The following is a 19,488-nucleotide window of genomic DNA, read 5'->3' as shown; positions in this document are numbered from 1 at the left end:
GAAAAAAAACAGAGACATATTGTTTAATAATTATTTTTCCATAATTTATAAAAATAAATATACAATTTAGCAGTGTTATAGCAAAATAAATAAAAATCATAAATACACTGGTCGTCTTACATGCGTGCACCCCTACTCTCTGTCAACAACCGACAGTTCTATCTTCGTGCTCTCTCTTATAGAGATTTATTACTGAATTGGAGTCACATTTCTTCTTCGCATGGTAAGGATAAATATTTTTTGTATTAAAATCCTGCACATTTATACAAAAAAAGAGAGATATAATGACAATTAGAACAAGTTAAGGTTTCTGAAGATGATTGGCTAAGACTTGATACACAGACGAATTTCAACAATTTTTTTACATTTGACGACAATATCCCGTGTGGGATAGAAACTATCGAAAGCTTGTATGACGCAAGGTTGAAGGAGATAGCTGAAGAGGTCGATATTGATGAAGAGGAGCAGCCGCTTGTACCTTCATTTTCAGAAGCACGCACTATCTTCGAAAGATTAAAAACATTCTACTAATCACATTCAATAACTGATGCCGAAAAAAATATTATTTGCAAAACCGAAAATATAATATTGACTTACAGGAATAAAACAGTAAAAAAACAAACGTCCATGAAAGATTATTTCCAATGCAATAAACTTTATATATATATTTTTTGTTTTTGTTCTGCTTTCTAATTTTATTTAAATACATTTATTTATACCTGAAACTTGTATCTTTTTTAGAATTTTAACCTGCCAATGGTAATGCAGATTGCCAGGGCGGTATCTTTACCCGATCTTATCTCCTTGTGTATTGACCTCTTATTCCCGCATTTATTGTTTTCCCGCATTCATAGTTTATTTCAATAAGTCCCTTTAAAAACGATAGATAGAGGTTTCACTGTAGTCATAAAAACCTGTTTCTATTTACATCGTCTGACGAAAATTATCGAATCGGGTTGTGGTCTCGTGGCTAGTGTCTCGGACTTACAGCTCAAAGGTCTGTGGTTCGAATCCCACTCTACTCCAACTTGATTCCCATTTTCTAATAGTGAGTTATTTACAACTCGTTGAAATTAGCCCTCAAAATGAAATATTTGGGTATATCATAAAAATGCAAATATTTATTTTTAAAAAAAATTTATAAATGAAAACCGAAAGAAAAAAGACTGCCACAACACTATTGTAATCTTTCAAAAGTACCTTCTTATATTGTCTGAACTGTAGTGTGATATCACAGCCACACAAGATTTAAGCATGAGTTTCTTTTTAATTATCAATAACGCTTATCTCTTCCCTGCACTCTGCACGAATCTCAATATACGTGTAACTATTTTTCATTGTTCCAATGCCCGGGCGGAATGAAATGGAGATTTCAATTCTATGCGTATAATATAAAACCAGAACACGGGACAGGTGTTTTCGACTCGATGGTTCATTATCATCATCAAACCCTTATTCGCACCCGACGGTGCATAGGGCGCTGCGTTGTTAAATCAAATGCAGCGCTTTAGGCGCCATTCGAGACAGAAATACTTCAGTGTAAAACTACCTTTGAAAACAAATATTTCATGTCAACCTTCCCAGGTATTGAAGCCGGGACCTCGAGCATGGTAGGCCATCATGCCAACTACTACACTACGAGGTGGAAGTTTCTCCATTAGATTTTTGTTTACCTGATAGCAGCCGCCGAGTCAAAAATACTCGCCCAGAATTCTAGTTTTATTTCACACACAGAACTGTATTTTTTATCCCCCTAGACACAGACAAATGGACTTGATGGGTAATCTCAGGTAAAAATCCTGAAAAAAAGGAAGCCAGCTTTGCCCCCGTGGTCTACTGGTTGGCATGTTAGCTCAGCATGCCTGCAGCTCAATCACAAAGAACTATCGACGTACTTAAAAATATGCTAAGCATTTGAGCGATCACAATGAACAATAATGAACAAGCTTAAGCTATCGCAGTCATAAGTCAATGCGTGTGTTATCTCTAAGTCAACGCTCGTGTCGGTTTGTTTTTTGTTTTCCTCGTAAATGAATACAGTTCACTGGCAAAAAATCAGCGTTTATTATAAAAAATAATACAATATATTGCATTTTCAAAATGGTTAGGAGTATCTAAAACAAAAAAGTAAAAATTAAATTACAATTATTATGGCGACTGCTTTTCTTGACACTTGGCTTGCCAATCGCCGGCTAAATGCAATAAATAGCATGAAAAATAATAAATAAAAATATCAGTTTTGAAAAATTTTCCATATTTACACCAGTGAAATTCAAATATGTGATTGCAGCAGGATTATTTGTTGCGAAACGTAAATATTTTGACATTTAATATTAGGTGTTCACAGATGTTGCATTGTGATCGCGAATACGATAAACAACCATGGTGAGAAATTGTTATCACGGCGCTTTTTAGCACGTCAATAGTCATTTGTCAATGGCTACTGAGGTGCTGAATTTGAATTCCGGAAAGGTCTATGTTAAATACTTATTTAAAAGGTGTTTTTGCAGTTCATAATCCCTGTACGACGATGCCTAAAGTATATTGTTGAGTATGTATTTATTGCTTAATTTAGTTTTAGGAAAATATTGTGGGCATTGGGCCTTGGTGGTTCGTAAACGTCTTTATAATATTACAAAAACATTTGTTTCATTCAAACTGGATATTAAAATGTTTCGCTGAGAACTTTTAACAGACCAAAAATTAAAAAGAACGGAGTGTGATTGTTTGTATTACTAAAGAAAACCTTACATGTTTTAAATTGGCACGCAAGATCAAAAAAGTAACCTTGCTTGTATGATCGGTATTAAACGCATGTTATAAATTGAGTATTTTAAATTTTAACCTAATCAAACAGTATCATGTTTACGTAAGTCATTATTTCGGCAATAAAGTGAGGTTAAAAAAACCTGTCAATTATTTTTTAAACATATATGAATAAAATTACAGGAAAACGAAAACACTTACTAGTGATTTTATGTGAAATTGGGTGTAAAATATAATTTCATCGTTTTTATGGAACGATTTATTCAAGAATCTGGAATATCCACAATACCTGACCAGAAAACCTGAAGATTTTTACGATCTTCAATAATCGCAATAATCTGTGTATCTCTATCCACAGATTATATAGTACAAGTTCTTTATCAGAAATGACAGAAATGCACATTTCTATGTCAATTAATTTATTGCCATAAGCAAAAAAAATAAATCACAATGCAATGCTCGTATTTAGAAAGGTAAGTACGTATTTTTTTTTCTGTTTTGTGAAAATTGAGTGGGTAATTGTTTCTGCTTTTATGAATGTATTGTCCGTAAATTGTAATAATTTAGTTACCGTAAAATACCATTTTTTTAAATTTTTCTGTTGGTTGTTTTTTTATTCAAAATTGTTTGTCGTGTCTTGCATATCAGAATACTTTAATTGAATAATTTAATGTATGCTATAATAGTATTCACAGCGAGTTTTGTTGAGTTATTATACGGTGTGCCGTTCGCATTAATTTCTGACGTTCCGGATCGCATTACTGCGTTGATACCACCAACCCTGATAATGAACATTGTAATATAATCCAAAACGTCGGAAAAGAGTGCAAATGATACACAGCGTAATAACACAGAAAAACTCAATGTGAATAATTAACTTAACCTAGCCGGACCGAAGGGGGGGATTTGGATCCCCCATAGACCGATTTTAATTCGATTACTCAAATATTATTAAAGCTATTTGCCGTATATTTTTTGTAATCGTAAAATGGTTTGGCGGCCTCCGTGGTGTAGTGGTCAAGACGCTTGACTCACACATGGAAGGTTCCGGGTTCGATTCCCGGTGAGAACAATTAAGAATTAATCTGATTTTTCTCAAGCCTGGATGTTCTGTGATGTAATTCACCACTGTAATTGGGCCTCCTGGCCTGTTGTGGTGCGAAAAAAAAAAAAAAAAAAAAAAAAAAAAAAAAAAAATAATAATAATTATAAATAAGCCTTTTCCTGTTTTTGTTTAGAAATTTAGAAATAGTTGTTTTTTTTTTTTTTAAATATTAAAACAAAAAATACATAAATAATACAACGGTTAATTTTACTTTATGTACATAAGGATTCGGCAAACTAATAAAAATGAATAAAATACACGAATGAGTAAAATATATGTACGCGAAAACATGAATAAACTATTGGACGGTCATAAACACTTCCAACGTTTTATTCTCCTAATGCCATATACAAGTAGCCTCTGGGGTCGTCTGGTCCCCCGTTCGGAACATGTGTAATTTTGGATGCTTAGTGAGGGAAAGGTTAATAGGAAAATCCTTTATAAATTTTTAAAATTTGTAATTTACAGATGTTCAAGTGTTATGCATATGTTTAATAATTATATGAGAACCAATAACTATATTGTATCACATCGTCTATTCAAATCTGAACTATTCTAAACTTCAAAAACATAAAATGTGCAGGAAAGCGATTATTTCGACTTCACAAACGGCACGTTTCAGAATTTTGTAAACGCCATGTTTTTGTAAAAAAATTTGAAGTGAGAAAAACCTGTGAATAATTTAAAGTATAATTGTCTTTCAAAAGTATTCCAGGGGTTTAGGATAAACAAAATTATTGAATAACTTAAAAAGTATTGCATGTTTAGCATATAAGATTATACAGAAATGAAGGAAATTTCACAGAGAATCATATTCTGTAAAAAATCATTTGGAAAAATCGGCTTTTAGGATACTTCAGAATTGAAAAGACGACATAATATCTACGTCAATAACAATTATTGTCTTGTAGTGAGCCAATCACCGTAAAATGTATATGTATTAACATACGTATAAACGTAAGAATTTTTTGGTCATGTTTTCTCAACTATAATTGCCTCCATATTTTTTTATTAAATACATTATGTTAATTCTAAGTAATTAAAAAATATTGATAGTTAAAAACCAATAAGTATTCTTACTGTAAAACATATTTTGTTAGTTGAATGAGTGTCGAAATCCGTTAAAGGTGTCAATAACTAATAGTTTACCCTATCAAGGTATGTACTTCCAAAAAAATTAATAATAACTACTTGACATTTTACATTCTAACACGCGAAAAATTAACAAAATATTATCAGCTTATTAAAAACTGCATAGGTTACTTTGTGGCTATTTATAGTAAAAACATGTTACGCCAGAATTGATTAATTTTGTAACCTTTAATGAAATTATTAACCTACCGACTCCAAGTAGTTTAAAAAAATGACCTTGCTTGAATTGACAATTTAATGAAATGTCACTTTTAATAGAAGATACCCGCGAAATATTTTTTTAAAAATGTTTTCTCTTGTGGATCAAAACGTAACGGCGGTTTATTGGATTCCTAACAAACATTAATTATAAATAAATTTGATAAATATTTATATATTTTTTTGTGAATGTATCAATAATTTACTTCGAATTAAATATTATTTTCGATTGAACTATTAGGATCATTTTACACATATCGTCCAAATCCACACTGCACGGTTAAATTAGGGTGGATTTACATTACTGTGTTATTTTGTATTTATTTAAAATATATTTAGCGGTTACTCTCAGGTAAAAATCTTGCAAAGCTAAATCGAGTGGAGATTAGTTGGCCTCGTGGAGTACCTACTGGTTATTGCGTTTGTTTGGCATTTAATAAATAAATAAAATAATAGTAATGCAATCAATATCATTCTACCCTATGTTATTTAATCATTAATTAATTTCATTAATCGGATGTTTGCTTTGGTGTGAAATGGGTAGGTATTGAAAATGTTTCTTAATATATTTTCTATCCCCTTAATTAACGCCATAATTCTTTAAAAAAATATTTATGCCATCTAAAAAAATATTTTGTTGTGTTTCTGATCCTATATTTGTTGTGAAATATTCGTGTGTCTGTGTCAACTAATTGCTCGTCCCATCTCAACACATAACTTTCAGTCCCATGAAGTTAGGACTTGTGTCTTAAATAATGTGTAATAAACTACATGTCACACTCTCGCAAATTCCTCCCCGATACTGTGTGAAGAAGACAACTGAACGTCGGATTGATTTTGTATAACTAAAATTCACAAAATCATCGTTTCGCTGTCCTGTTTTCGCACCCCAAAACTAAACTAATTTGGTTGTTTTTTTAAAGATAGAGTATCAGAATGAAATTTTTTGCTTTGGTACCTTTTCCGTTTTTTAAAAAATATTTTCATATTAGTATACCGTGCGTCCGAAGAGGGCAAAAAAAGTTGCGCGCTTTTTTGGGTTTTTGGATGGTCCTAGCTCCCATAAGAAACAATTTATCAAAAAGAAAAAAGATAGACAAACGCTAATGGCAAATATCTAAAAATGTGTATAAAATCACTACTCTATAGTCCTTAAAATATAGCTTGATTAGAATGACAGTTGTCAGCAAAAGTGACGACATAACTTTGTAGTAACGTCTAAGGCATGTTAATTTATTTTTTTAATACAATGCTTGACATATAAATCAACATAAATAATTAAAATCAGCCTAAAAAAAACTAAAATAAACCTTATTATTAACGGCATTCTTACAAGTTTACATCATTTTGCAAAAACGTTAGAGATGGGACAAATTGATCAATGTAAATTGATCAAATAAAAAATATTCGTTTGATGTTGTTCATAAAAAAAGTATAAATGTCTCATTTTTTGGTGAACAATTATGTTAAACACACTATAGTAGGCTTGTTTTTCGTTTTTTATATCAATTTTCGGAAACAGAGTTTCATGATTGCATGAAATAACTGATACAATCGATTTGATCAGTGATCAGTAATTTCCATCACTATTGAAATTAGTTTGACAGCTGTCATTCTAATGAAGCTATATTTTAAGGACTATAGTGAGAAAATTTGATAATACGTTTGTATGAAGAAAAGTCAGACCGCCTTTCCTCATGAGTTTTTTGAGTTGTGCTACTATTATTTCCCGGGTGCGACATGTAAGTTATAATAACCTACCTACTGCCTATGTAGATAATAAATAAATAATTATTGTCTTTCCCATAAAAACACAAATTTAATTAGTCATTTTAACTTTTTCGTAGGTCGGTATAACTTCAAAAATCACTAAAAAAAATATTTGTAACAGATTTCATAAAATAAAATATATTTATTTTACACAAATTTATTTTATGTTGAAAAATAATTTGAAAAAAAACAGGGATATAACCAAAAACTAGTGAGAAACCAATGCGTTCAGATGATCAAATGAACCAACAAGTCCTCCGTTGCCCTCTTTGCAAAAAAGGTATAAGTCAAGCCACCGGAAGTTGATTGGATCCAATTTGAGATGTGAAGCACAGTGGTACGATAAGTGCACTGACTGCATTGGTTTTTGAGCATTCAATGGAGTAATTTGTGTACAAAATATGAACATTGTATTATGTGCGTACTCTTACCTTGTACGAAGAAATAATTATGTTATAAAGATAATATTTTTGAAGGCCTGTTTTTTAATCCTTTTTGTATTGTTCACTTATTAACAATATAATATTTTGTTGCTGAAAATTTCAAATGATCATAAGATTATAATCGTTGGTAGGTTTTTTCATTACAAAAATGTATTAAAATACAAACTTTCTTAAGTGCGTACTCTATTCTTGCTTTACCCTATATAATTTTTTTTCCTTGGCACGTTAAATAGGTACCTGCTTAAATAACAGCGTCATAAATGCACCAATATTACGTATTTTTTATTTTTTTATAAAAATAAATTTATAATTGAGTTATACGAGTTGGTTAGTTTTATAATTTTGTACAATCACAATGAATAAAAACGATCAAACATGATGTAATTAAAAAGCTATTCGGTAATAAAATAAACGTGAATATGTAAAACAATCGCAATTGATAGACTATCTTATCATAAAACTTATCTTCCTAAAATCATTTCATACATAAAAAAAAAACGAACACGATAATAACACTTACATTCCAAACAGTAAAATCATAAAACCTATCTATATATTTTTTATGAAGTATTTATTTTAAGTTAGTTAATTTCTTTTGGTGGTGATAACAATGTAAAGAATACAAATTCTTATTACATTTTTATTTAAAAAAAATTTTGGACCACAACAGGCCTGGAGGCCCAATTATAATGGTGAATTACACCACAGAACACCCAGGCTCGAGAAAAATCACATTTAATTTTTGTGTTCTCACTGGGAATCGAACCCGGAACCTTCCGTGTGTGAGTCAAGCGTCTTGACCACTACACCACGGAGGCCGCCAATATTATAAAATACTAGCTACTAGTTGGCATGCCTGCTATTACCTTGGAAAAAGACTTTTCATTGATAAGCAGGTACCTAAAAAATATTAATATTTAAATATTGAATTTATGTAGGTACAAAGGTACTTGTTTATGGTTGAATTCCAAAGCATAAAATAATTCATCTTTTTGCAAATGTCAAATCCAGCTCTTCTTACCAACAGGGGTGCACTTTATTCATGAAAACGATTTTTAAAAATGTATTGAATGTCAGTTAATATTATTTTAGTATTACCATAAGTTCAGTAAAATGAAATAAATGGGAAGAAATTATAAGGAATGTAAGGAAATAATCTGATTGGGATCCATAAAAAGCGAATGTTGTTTGTAAACATTCAAAAACAAACATTTGTTAAACACAAAAAACACTATCGACGAATGTAACCCTGGTAGGTCGATAAAAAAGATTTATATTTCTATTTTTATTTTACAGATTTTATTGAAAATTTTAATGTCTACGAACACGCGCAGCGCAAAGATCTACATTTCGCTGAAAACCGCACGTAAATCGGTTACGCCGTTAAGGAGGAGTTTAGTGACATCACACGTACAGACGAATTATATATATATAAAGATAGTTTTTTTATATTTTATATTATATATCGCCGCTAATATTTAAAAAATATAGTTATTCGTCCACCGGTTTCGAGGTTACTTCTTCATCATCAGGACTCATACGAAATCATTCGCGTTACTATTTATACCATCAAATAAAAACAACTCGATCGAATTAAACACAATAAAAAATATAGCTACTCGTATAATGGACTTATAGTAGATTTGATTCATGAATAGTAAACTTAAGAAAAAAATATTTTAGTTCTTCTTAAAAAAAAGAGGAAGTTCGGTGGTTTTTAAAATATGTTTTTATTTGTCAATATACTATTAAATCTGCGCTATGATTTTTTAAAGTTTTGTATTGTAACGTCTCAAGTTCTCTTCCCCTGCTATTCGGTGAGTTCTGCTGATTGGTCAGTTGACTTACCATAAACTGGAAATCTATCACAACTTTCTCTCTCCATTTGTCCATACACAAAATATTGTTGATTAAACTATCTTGTATAAGAGGAAGTATAAAAAATATTTTCAGGTGTTACCTAGTAGGTGAAATGATTCATTCGGACGAATCTCATCCCCATGATAAAGGTTTTAGGTCTTTTACTTCACAAAAGTCAACAGATGGAAGATATGAAGAAATATGGTTGTTTTAACATATGCAGAATAGTGAATGTTATACAGTGTGTAAAGTAGCCACTTAAACCAGCCAATGACAGGCCATAAACCCTGTAAATGCCTAGACTTCCATATTCTCTTCTCAAAAATTGATTCCTTCTGTGTTGCAACTAATTTAAATTCAATTCAATAATTTAAAAATAGCTTATTACTCAATTGTACAATCATTGTTACAATATGGTATTGTAGGGTGGGGTGGTTCATACGCCAATATATTAAACCCTCTTAAAATAGTACAAAGATGAATTATAAAAGTAATTTTAAAGAAACCCTCAACATTCAATACGGAAAGTCTATTTAAATTATATAAGGTTCAAACAGTAGACACTCTTTATAAAATAAATTATATTATACAAATTTATAAAAAAGAAAGAATAAAAGAATTTAAAATGAATAAGTCACTCAGATACCAACATAATATTAAAATTTCTAAATTCCAAACAAATCATGGTCAAAATAGCTTTGTCTTCAAAGGTGAAAAAATTATAAAAATCTTCCTAATGAACTAAAAACTATTAAAAATAATATATCAATAAATACATTTAAAGTAAATCTAAAGAACTTTTTTGAACACGTGTAAAAACTACATTAAATTTTAATTAGTGTGAATGCATTATTGTTTTATGTTTTTGCTTTATAAATCCTATGTTTTTTTTATCATGTACTCGTATTTAAAATTGTTTAAACTCTTATAATAAACAATAAACAACTACAACAGTGTAAGTCACTCTCCAAGCACAAGAGTTAGTCTCTTGTTTGGAGAGTTACAGTGATAACATTTACTAGGCGGCCTCCGTGGTGTAGTGGTCAAGACGCTTGACTCACGCATAAGAGTTTCCGGGTTCGATTCCCGGTGAGAACACAAAAATTAAAAATGTGATTTTTCTCAAGCCTGGGTGCTCTGTGATGTAATTCACCAGTGTAATTAGGCCTCCTGGCCTGTTGTGGTGAAAAAAAAAAAGAAAAAAAAAATAGAGATGTTTAGAATTTTAAAAAAACTTGTACCTTTTATGAAATTCATTAATAAAAAATAAAAAACAAAAATAAAAATTCAACTTCTCTTCTAAAAGTATTCGGATAATGATTCATTTAATCTTATATCTCTTCTTTTTCAATTTTCTGTTATTTTCTTACTTCCTTAATCTTTTATAAAATAAATAGTAAAGCGAGTGATAATTTAGGATAAGTTCTAATGATAAGGCAAACTAACACCCTGAAACTGGTCGTAGCGTAACTTAAAATTAAAGCAGTTTATACAAATTTATGAACAAACGAAATAAGTAGAAATGGTCGTATCTCGAAGTGAAACGTGTTTTTGACATTATAATTATTAGGTGTTTTATAATTAAGAAATGTATATTTACTACTAAAATGGCAATAAAACGCAGGTTTCTACAAAATACTTTTCATATTTGCCATGTAAATTAAATGAAATTAGGCCAATTAATGGAATATCAAAGATGTGTATTATATTATGTTGAACATCAGTACATGAACATATTTACTACTTATGTACGCATGACTTTCAAAATGAATAACAATATTTTAATTACTTTTGTCTAGGAAATTTCGGAAACTGATAATTAGATAGTTCGTTTTGTAGTTGTAAATCAAACGTAATTTAAATAAATTATTTTTAATATGATTAGTTTTCGCTACCTAATTGATTATGTATTTTTGTGACTAGTGGCTAATGGATATTCGATGTGATTAAGATTCATGAAATCTTAAGAAACATGCATGCATGTATGTATGTATGTATATATTTAGATACTTTCAACCTTACCTACTCAAACATTAAAGTCATTCCAAGTTCAACAATGTTTGATTATGTCCAAATGCTTGCAGACTGGCTGGATTTCCTCCCTAGGGAGTTGTTCATATTTCAATTTATTTCAATAGAGAGGGAAAACATTTTTGAGAAGGGAATATGGAAGTCTAGGCATTTACAGGGCTTATGACTTGAAATGTTTCAGCTCTTTTACTTCACAAAAGTCAACAGATGGAAGAGTTGAGGAAATGTGGATGTTCAAACATGGGCAAAATGGTGAATGTTACACCACTTAAACCTGAAAGATCTTCAAATGAAAAAACTTTATAGTGCCTGTTTATAAATAAATTTGTAAAATATAAATAAAATAAATGTAATATAAACCTGTCATAAAAAAATGTGTCCCACCGAAAAGTTTTTAGACTTAGTGGGTAACGAATTCGGATATGTATTTTTTAATTATAAAATAAACGCTGCTCTGCAGCACTGAAACTGAAAACCAGCCAATGACAGGTCATAAACCCTGTAAATGCTTAGACTTTTATATTCCCTTCTCAAAAATGTTTTCCCTCTCTGTTGAAATAAATTTAAATATGAACAACTCCGTAGGGAGGAAATCCAGCCAGTCTGCAAGCATTTGGACATAATCAAACATTGTTGAATTACTACCTGGTAAAAGAAGAAGTAGAAAAAATGGAAAATTGTTTTCAGGCGTTGCCTAGTAGGTGATTTGGTTCAGCCGGATGAATCTTACTTACGTGATAAAGGTTTCAGCTCTTTTACTTCACAAAAGTCAACAGATGGAAGAGTTGAGGAAATGTGGATGGTTAAACATGGGCAGAACGGTGAATGTTACACAGTGTGTAAAGTGGCCACTTAAACCAGCCAATGACAGGTCATAAGCCCTGTAAATGCCTAGACTTCTATATTACCTTCTCAAAAATGTTTTCAAAAACAATGAACATACAAGAACTAGGGCAGTGAAATGGCAAGCAAAAATTAAAATTTGGGACCTACTTAATACGCTCATAAGAATACGAATATTTTCTTTTAAGTATGCATTGGCGAAATTATTTCAGGTATCACAATATTTAATTTCTAGTTCAGCTTCAATTTCATGAAAAAAATTATCACTGGAGGTTATCAATGAATTATCATTGTTTTAAAAAATTTATGCAATTTTTTATCGTTAATTTCTCTAAGAGTTGGTTGGGTACCAGCGTAATCTACAATTCAATAAAAATTACCCGACATGGTAGGTGCTTACCTATTTCTCTAATCCAGCCATTATTCAGGGTGGGTTATTATGTTTTAACCGTGCTTATTATAAAAATGATTTATTGAACAAGCGATAAGATAATATTGAACCGATATTAATGATTCTCCAATAAAATATATAAGTTATTAATTTTTAATTAATTCCGAACTACACAAAACTCTAATTTGCACAACTTTCCACGACAGAGTTGGTATTCCGAACGCAATGAAGAACTTCAGCCCTACGGGAAATTGGATACAAAAAAGGTTTTCCGTTGCAAAGTTTCTTGAAAATGTACGAAAAAAAGAAATATTTTACAAAAAACGAACTACTTTGAACGACTTCACTTGTTCATATGAATCAACTAATGATAAGAGAGCTGTGAAAGATATCTGGTTTGCTTATAGAATATTAGGATAAGCGGAAAAGAACCCCTGACGTTACACGTGGAGTTTTTTCTGAAATGCAAAAAGTTAAAAAATCATAGCGCTGATAATGCGATATATTAAAATTGAAATTGATTTTTTTCGGCTCAGTTTAATAGTCCATTAACAAATAATAAAAAAAATACTAAACTTCCTCATTATAGCGCGAAATAGCGCGTTTTTACGTACTAAATACATTGAGATATAATATATAGAGATAACACTCCATACAAATCCGAGCTAAAAAGTCGTCCCTAAAGGAAAGGGAATGCCCAGCGGATGGAGTTAGTATCGTCACGTCATATCACATCGACTTTCATAAGCAAAACAAGTAGTACAGTAAAAAGCGCGGACTATTTACATCGGTCTTCTGTAAGTTATATTCAGTATGTCACTCCCTTCCGCATACGTGTCACCTTTGTTTATCGTTTCACTATACGTCCGACTTACTAAGCAGGACAGAGACAGGAGATAGCTTACGACTGGTAACATATTAAAAAAACGTTTTTCAACATTAAAATAGGTATTTTAAACAAGTATTGATTAAGATAAGAACATTACTTACCGGTGAAAGGTTATACCATCGCTTTTCCAGATCTATTTGTGCAGTATCTTAAGCTAGGGTTTCCTAGGACAGCGGTGCCCGCATCTTAACGGCCGTAGTGAACGGTGATGCGGTGGACAGCCGTCGTAACGGTGCCTAGAGAGTGGTTTCCTAGGAAAACGGTGTTATCAACACCATTTAACACCGTTTCTCTAGGAAACCCCTCTCTAGTCGACGTTACGACGGCTGTCCACCGCATCACCGTTCGCTACGGCCGTTAAGATACGGGCACCGCTGTCCTAGGAAACCCTAGCTTTAGCGTACATATAAGTATTTTAGTAATTGCGAGGAGAAAAGTAGCCGGGGAATGCTCGCAACAGACTACAGTCCGCTCTATCAAACATATGCTAATTGGCCGCAGGTTAATGGAACATATTATTAACGCTCATGTTTACTTTACCATACATTCACGGAGACTGGACCGCTGTGTACGTGCAAACCCCAAGCCCACAGGGCTATATCGCATGAATGGTCCATTTCACACCACGGTAAAAATCTACACGGCATGATAAAATACAATACGGTGGATCGATATTTGTTGTTTTACAATGATTTATTTATTTAATGCCTGGCAAACGCAATAACCAGTACACCGTCTAATCTCCAGTCGATTTCTTTTTGCAGGATTTTTACCTAAGAGTACTGGCTAAATTCAAACAATGATTTTGATACAATCATCATTAAAATCTTTTTTGCTAAGTTTTACTTTATTATTTGAATCGGGTTGTGGTCCCGTGGCTAATGTTGCGGACTTACGGATCAGAGGTCCGAGATTGGAACCCCACTCTACCCCAAATTGATTTCCATTTTCTAATAGTGAGTTATTTACAATTCGTTGAAAATGGTCACCAAAATATAAAAATTTTTGGGAAAATTATAAGAACGCTAATTTTTATTTTTTTAAGTAATGCATTCACCGAGGCGTTTTTATTTATATTTTTAATAAAGTCATAAACTATGGAGTTTTGTGAAAAAAAATAAATTTAAATCGGTACAAACGAATCTAATAAATGTCTACCCACTTTGATTTCACCGTGCCGTTTAAATTAAGATGATTTGTGTGAAGTAGGGTATTCTCTATCAGATATCACGCGGCTGGTTTGTTTATTTGGACATTCTTGTAATAATGAACAGACTTTAGTTACATACCTCAACGACAAAATATGCGTTGTTGCGCGCTGAAAATGCGTTCGGAATACCAGCCCAGGTAATGAAAAATCCGTTATTTTTGCAAAAACATGGCTTTATGTATCAGCACGATATGAAACAGCTTACCCACCACAAATCGCACACTGCATCTAAGGACATAAGTCTCCTTGGCGGTGCCCACAAACATGGAAAAATTGCTCGTTGCTGAACAAGAAAAGCTGCCTGTGGCAGCTCTCTGTAATCTGGTAGCCTCGGCATCTTTGTACTGAAAGAAGACAATCCAGAAGTATTTCATTGGATTAAGGAAATGAGGGAAGTGAATTCTTAAATGACGGATTAAATTCATTGGACGTGATCGATTCACCGAAATTATAAAAAAAAAACGGTAGTGAAAAAAATCGGGTTGTGGTCCTGTGGCTAGTGTCACGGGCTCACGAATCAAAGGTCACAGGTTCGCTCTACTACTTCTAGTGAGTTTTTTACTACTCATCGATAATGACCTTCAAAATGAAATATTTGGGTAAATCATCGTAGTCGGCCTCGTGGTGTAATGGTCAGAGCGTTTGCTATCATGATACGCGATCTCGCATGCGAGAGGTCTCGGGTTCGATTCCCAAAGTAGTTTTTTTTTTTCATAGTCTTTATTCAATAAAATATACACATTATTACAATACATTATAAAGAAAACAAAGTATTTATATATATTTTGTCCCGATAAACTATTCAAAAATAGTTTGTCATCGGGTGCTCAGACATTAGTTTTAATTAATAATCAATAAGAAGAGTATACGTATAAAATAATAAACATAAAAAATAGTTTAAAGAAATATTTTTTTTTTGAAGTAAGAAAATAGAGTAAAATAATACAATTAAAATTAAAGAATAGTAATTTACTCTAATATATTTTAAATATAAGAAAAATAATAATAAACACATATATAAATAGTGTGTGCTCATAAATGTAATCAAAAATAAATTAAACGAAGTAAAGTAAATCAAGAATTTAAATTCATATCTACAGAAAAAAAAAAGAAAATTAAAAGTACATTTTAAAATTAAGATCTTTAAAATGTAAATGAAATAAGAAAGAAATAAAAGAAAAGGTTAACCCAAGAAAATAACAAAAATGTATTCAATGAGAGATAAAAAAATAAAAAAAATGTTTTACATAAATAATAAATCGAAATAGGAACGTTTTGTCTACTTACCACTTACGTAATAGTAACATTTTTTTTTTTATTATGACATGTTTTCATGTCAAGTGGCAACAAATTAAATATTGTAAATAAAATAAATATCAAATGTTTATATGAAATATTTATTTAAAAGAGTGTTTTCACACTAGAATATTTCATAGTCCCTGGACTGGTACCTGAAGCGTAGGATTGATCATCTTACCTTCATGTAACAAAAAACTATCAAGATACGCTGCGATTGGTGTACCAATGCAGTGCTCTATGCACTGCTAGGAACGGAAAGGGAATGATGATGAAATCGTAAGAACGCTAATGTTTCTTTTTCATTTGAAAAAATGCCTTATTTTTTTTTACAATCAAATTACGCGCATTGCGATTTCACAAGTAAATGCAATAATAATATCATTGTTACATTGTTTTATTGTCAAAACAGTCACGAAAAATAATAACATTTTTATTTGTGATTCATCTTTTGTTGATACCGGTACGTATTAAATATTGTTTACTTTTTTTTTTTTCATTTTTCAATACTAAAACAGACGATTTAAAAATATTTTTAATATTTGCACATATTTGACTATCAATTTCAACGTTCTAAAACAATTTTAACAGATCACTATTCAAACATGCTTAATATTATCAATGACGTAAAATTAAAAAGACACGTTACATGAGCGTAAAATATAGCATTTCAATTTGTAGGTAGTGCCCTTCTCACATAAATTAATATGTGCATGTTATTTGTTGTCTCTGTTTCTTATAATTGCTGAGGAAACGCAATATTATTTTCTAAAACTAGAATGCGTTTAGTAAGGAAGTAAAATATATATTGAAGAACCAAAATTTATTTACTATTAATCCAAATAGATCAAGTCTAAGAAGGAATCGTGTGCTAGAAATGCCGCATAGTAAAACGAAAATAGCACAGAGCATGCATATATTGCATATTTTATAGACCCAATTTTTTTTCTTTTTTTTTTACTGACAATATTTCGTTATTCCAAACTTTCGAAATTTTCCTTTTTTAAAAAACACCCACGCACTATCCTGTATTCTTTTTTCTATGATATATTTTGTTGCCCTTTAATAATAAGGAATATTTTTACGTTTTTTTTATATTTTTTATTTCCTTTTTCAATTACTGTAAAATAAAAAAGTACCTGCTAATCTTTTACACAATATTTTCTTTTCTCTTCCTTACTACTACTACTACCATCACGCCATTTCCCCTTAGGGGTAGGCGGAGAGAATGGACCGCCACACACGTATATTCTGGCATACATTCCTAGCTTCCACATTCATACATCTTGTCATACATGCCCTTCGGTTCTGTCTGCTTTTGACATGACCAGACTTAAGATTTTGGTTTATCTGATCATGCCACGTCTTTCTTGGTCGTCCCGTCTCACGTTACCGTTCATTTTTGCCATATATACTGGTTTTACCATTCTTTCGTCGGTCATTCGTTCTACGTGACCAAACCATCTCAGAGACCCTTTCTTAATCTTATTAATTATACTTGACTCAGATTTACACTCTCGCCTGATTTCATCATTCGCAACCCTGCCATGCATTGATTTTCCACATATTCGTCTAAGAGATCGTATTTCAACCGCGTTGACTCCTTATATGATACAAAAATATTATACCTGTCTATTTATTATAGGAGCAAAAAATTCGTAAACATTTCTTGTACACTCACAAACAGGTCAAAACTTTATGGGATTTTTTGTTTAATATTCTTACTGTTAATATGTATTTCATTGCTATGTAATTATTCTTAATTTTTTGAATACTCTGTTTTACCTCTTACGTATACTGTAAAAATAAACAAAAAAATGAACAATAAAAAAAATTAAAACTTTTCTGTGTCCGGGCAAATAAGAAATGATAAATTCGTAATGAAAAAAATTTTTACTTGTTTGTATGAGTGAATCCGAAGAAAGACATTTAGTCTTTAAAACGGATTCGGGTATGCGGTGGATGCTTTCAATGAAAGTTCTATTTAGTATGTAGCTCCCTTCCGCATACGCGTCACCTTTGCTTGTCATTTCGCTTTAAGCCCGACTAACTGAGCAGGACGGAGACTGGAGATAACTCACGAATTGTAACATATTAATTAGACGTTTTTTGACATTAAAATAGCTATTTTAAACAAGTATTGATTAAGATAGGAACATTACTTGCCGGTGAAAGGTTATATCTCTGTTTAAATCACGTCTGAAGAAACATCTCCTTTCTCTTCCTTAATCTCTCCTCCTTTCCTTTTTCCTCTTTCCTCTTTTTTTCCTTTTTCCCATTAAGTAATAGTTTTGATTTAAGGTAATTTATAAACAAATACGTTTATTTCTATTTTTTTTTATTATTAACTTTTTAATCTTTTTTTTTCTATTAAATATGTTCTGTAACTTGAATTATAAAAATAAAACTTTTATTTTATTGGTTGGTTGGAAGAAATTAATAAGCCCGCCAATGTACAAATAACATTATGTACAAAAAGTTAAATAAATAAATATATCATCACTTTTCCAGATCGATTTGTGCAGTATCTTAGCGTAGCGTAATTAGCCGCAGGTTGACGGAACATATTTCAAACGCTTATGTTAGATACCTTAATGGATGATAACGTGTCTATTTATTATACGTTGATATTGTATTCAAATTTGTAACAACACCTAAAAAATATTTTGCATGCAAAATTAATGTATATTGTACCCTCCTCACTTGTAACAAGAATATTCTGATCTAAAAATAAAGTACATTGTGATTTTCTCACGAGAAAGTTCAGTGCTACGGGAAATTTGAAATAAAAAATGTTTTCTTACACGCGGTAAAAACTAGAGCATTAAATTGTTCAGCGAAGTTTTTTTGAAAATGTCTAAAAAAAATATAAAAACGAACTACTTCGAATGACGTCACTAGTTTTTCCGAATCAACCAATGAGGAAGTAAAGTGTCTTTTTTATTTTTTTAAAATACTATTAAACTAAGCCACCATTTAAAAACATATATATACATATCGTATTATCAGCGCTATAATTTTTTGAAGTTTTGTATTCCTGAAATAACTCCGCGTGTGACGTCAGAGGTTCTTCTCTATCAGCTATTCTGATTGGTTCGTTAACGGTCAGCTAACCAGATATATTTCACAACTATCTTATCATTGTTTGGTTCATATGAACCAGAGACGTCGTTCAAAGTAGTGCGTTTGTATCAAAATATTTTTTATTATTTTTTTCGTACATTTTTAAGAAACTTTGCCGTACAATTTAGTGCTCTAATTTTTACCGCGCGCAAGAAAACATTTTTCGTATTTAATTTCCCGTAAGGCTGAAGTTCCTTATTATAGTGTTGTGATAGATTTCCGGTTTACGGCAAGCTTATTTACCAATCAGTAGAACTCACCGAAGAACTTGTGATGTCACACGTCGAGTGATTTCAAAGCTTTAAAAAACTATAGCGCGTAGCGATAATTCGATGCATAAAAATCTATTTGTTTTAAATTTCGGCTAAGTTTGATAGTCTATAAACGGATACTTTTTGATTTTAAAAAACT

Source organism: Micrasema longulum, unplaced genomic scaffold, assembly GCF_059751315.1.
Source record: "Micrasema longulum isolate JH-2025_06_02 unplaced genomic scaffold, ASM5975131v1 h1tg000073l, whole genome shotgun sequence".
Lineage (NCBI taxonomy): Eukaryota > Metazoa > Arthropoda > Insecta > Trichoptera > Brachycentridae > Micrasema > Micrasema longulum.
Note: the sequence above shows the minus strand (reverse complement) of the source record.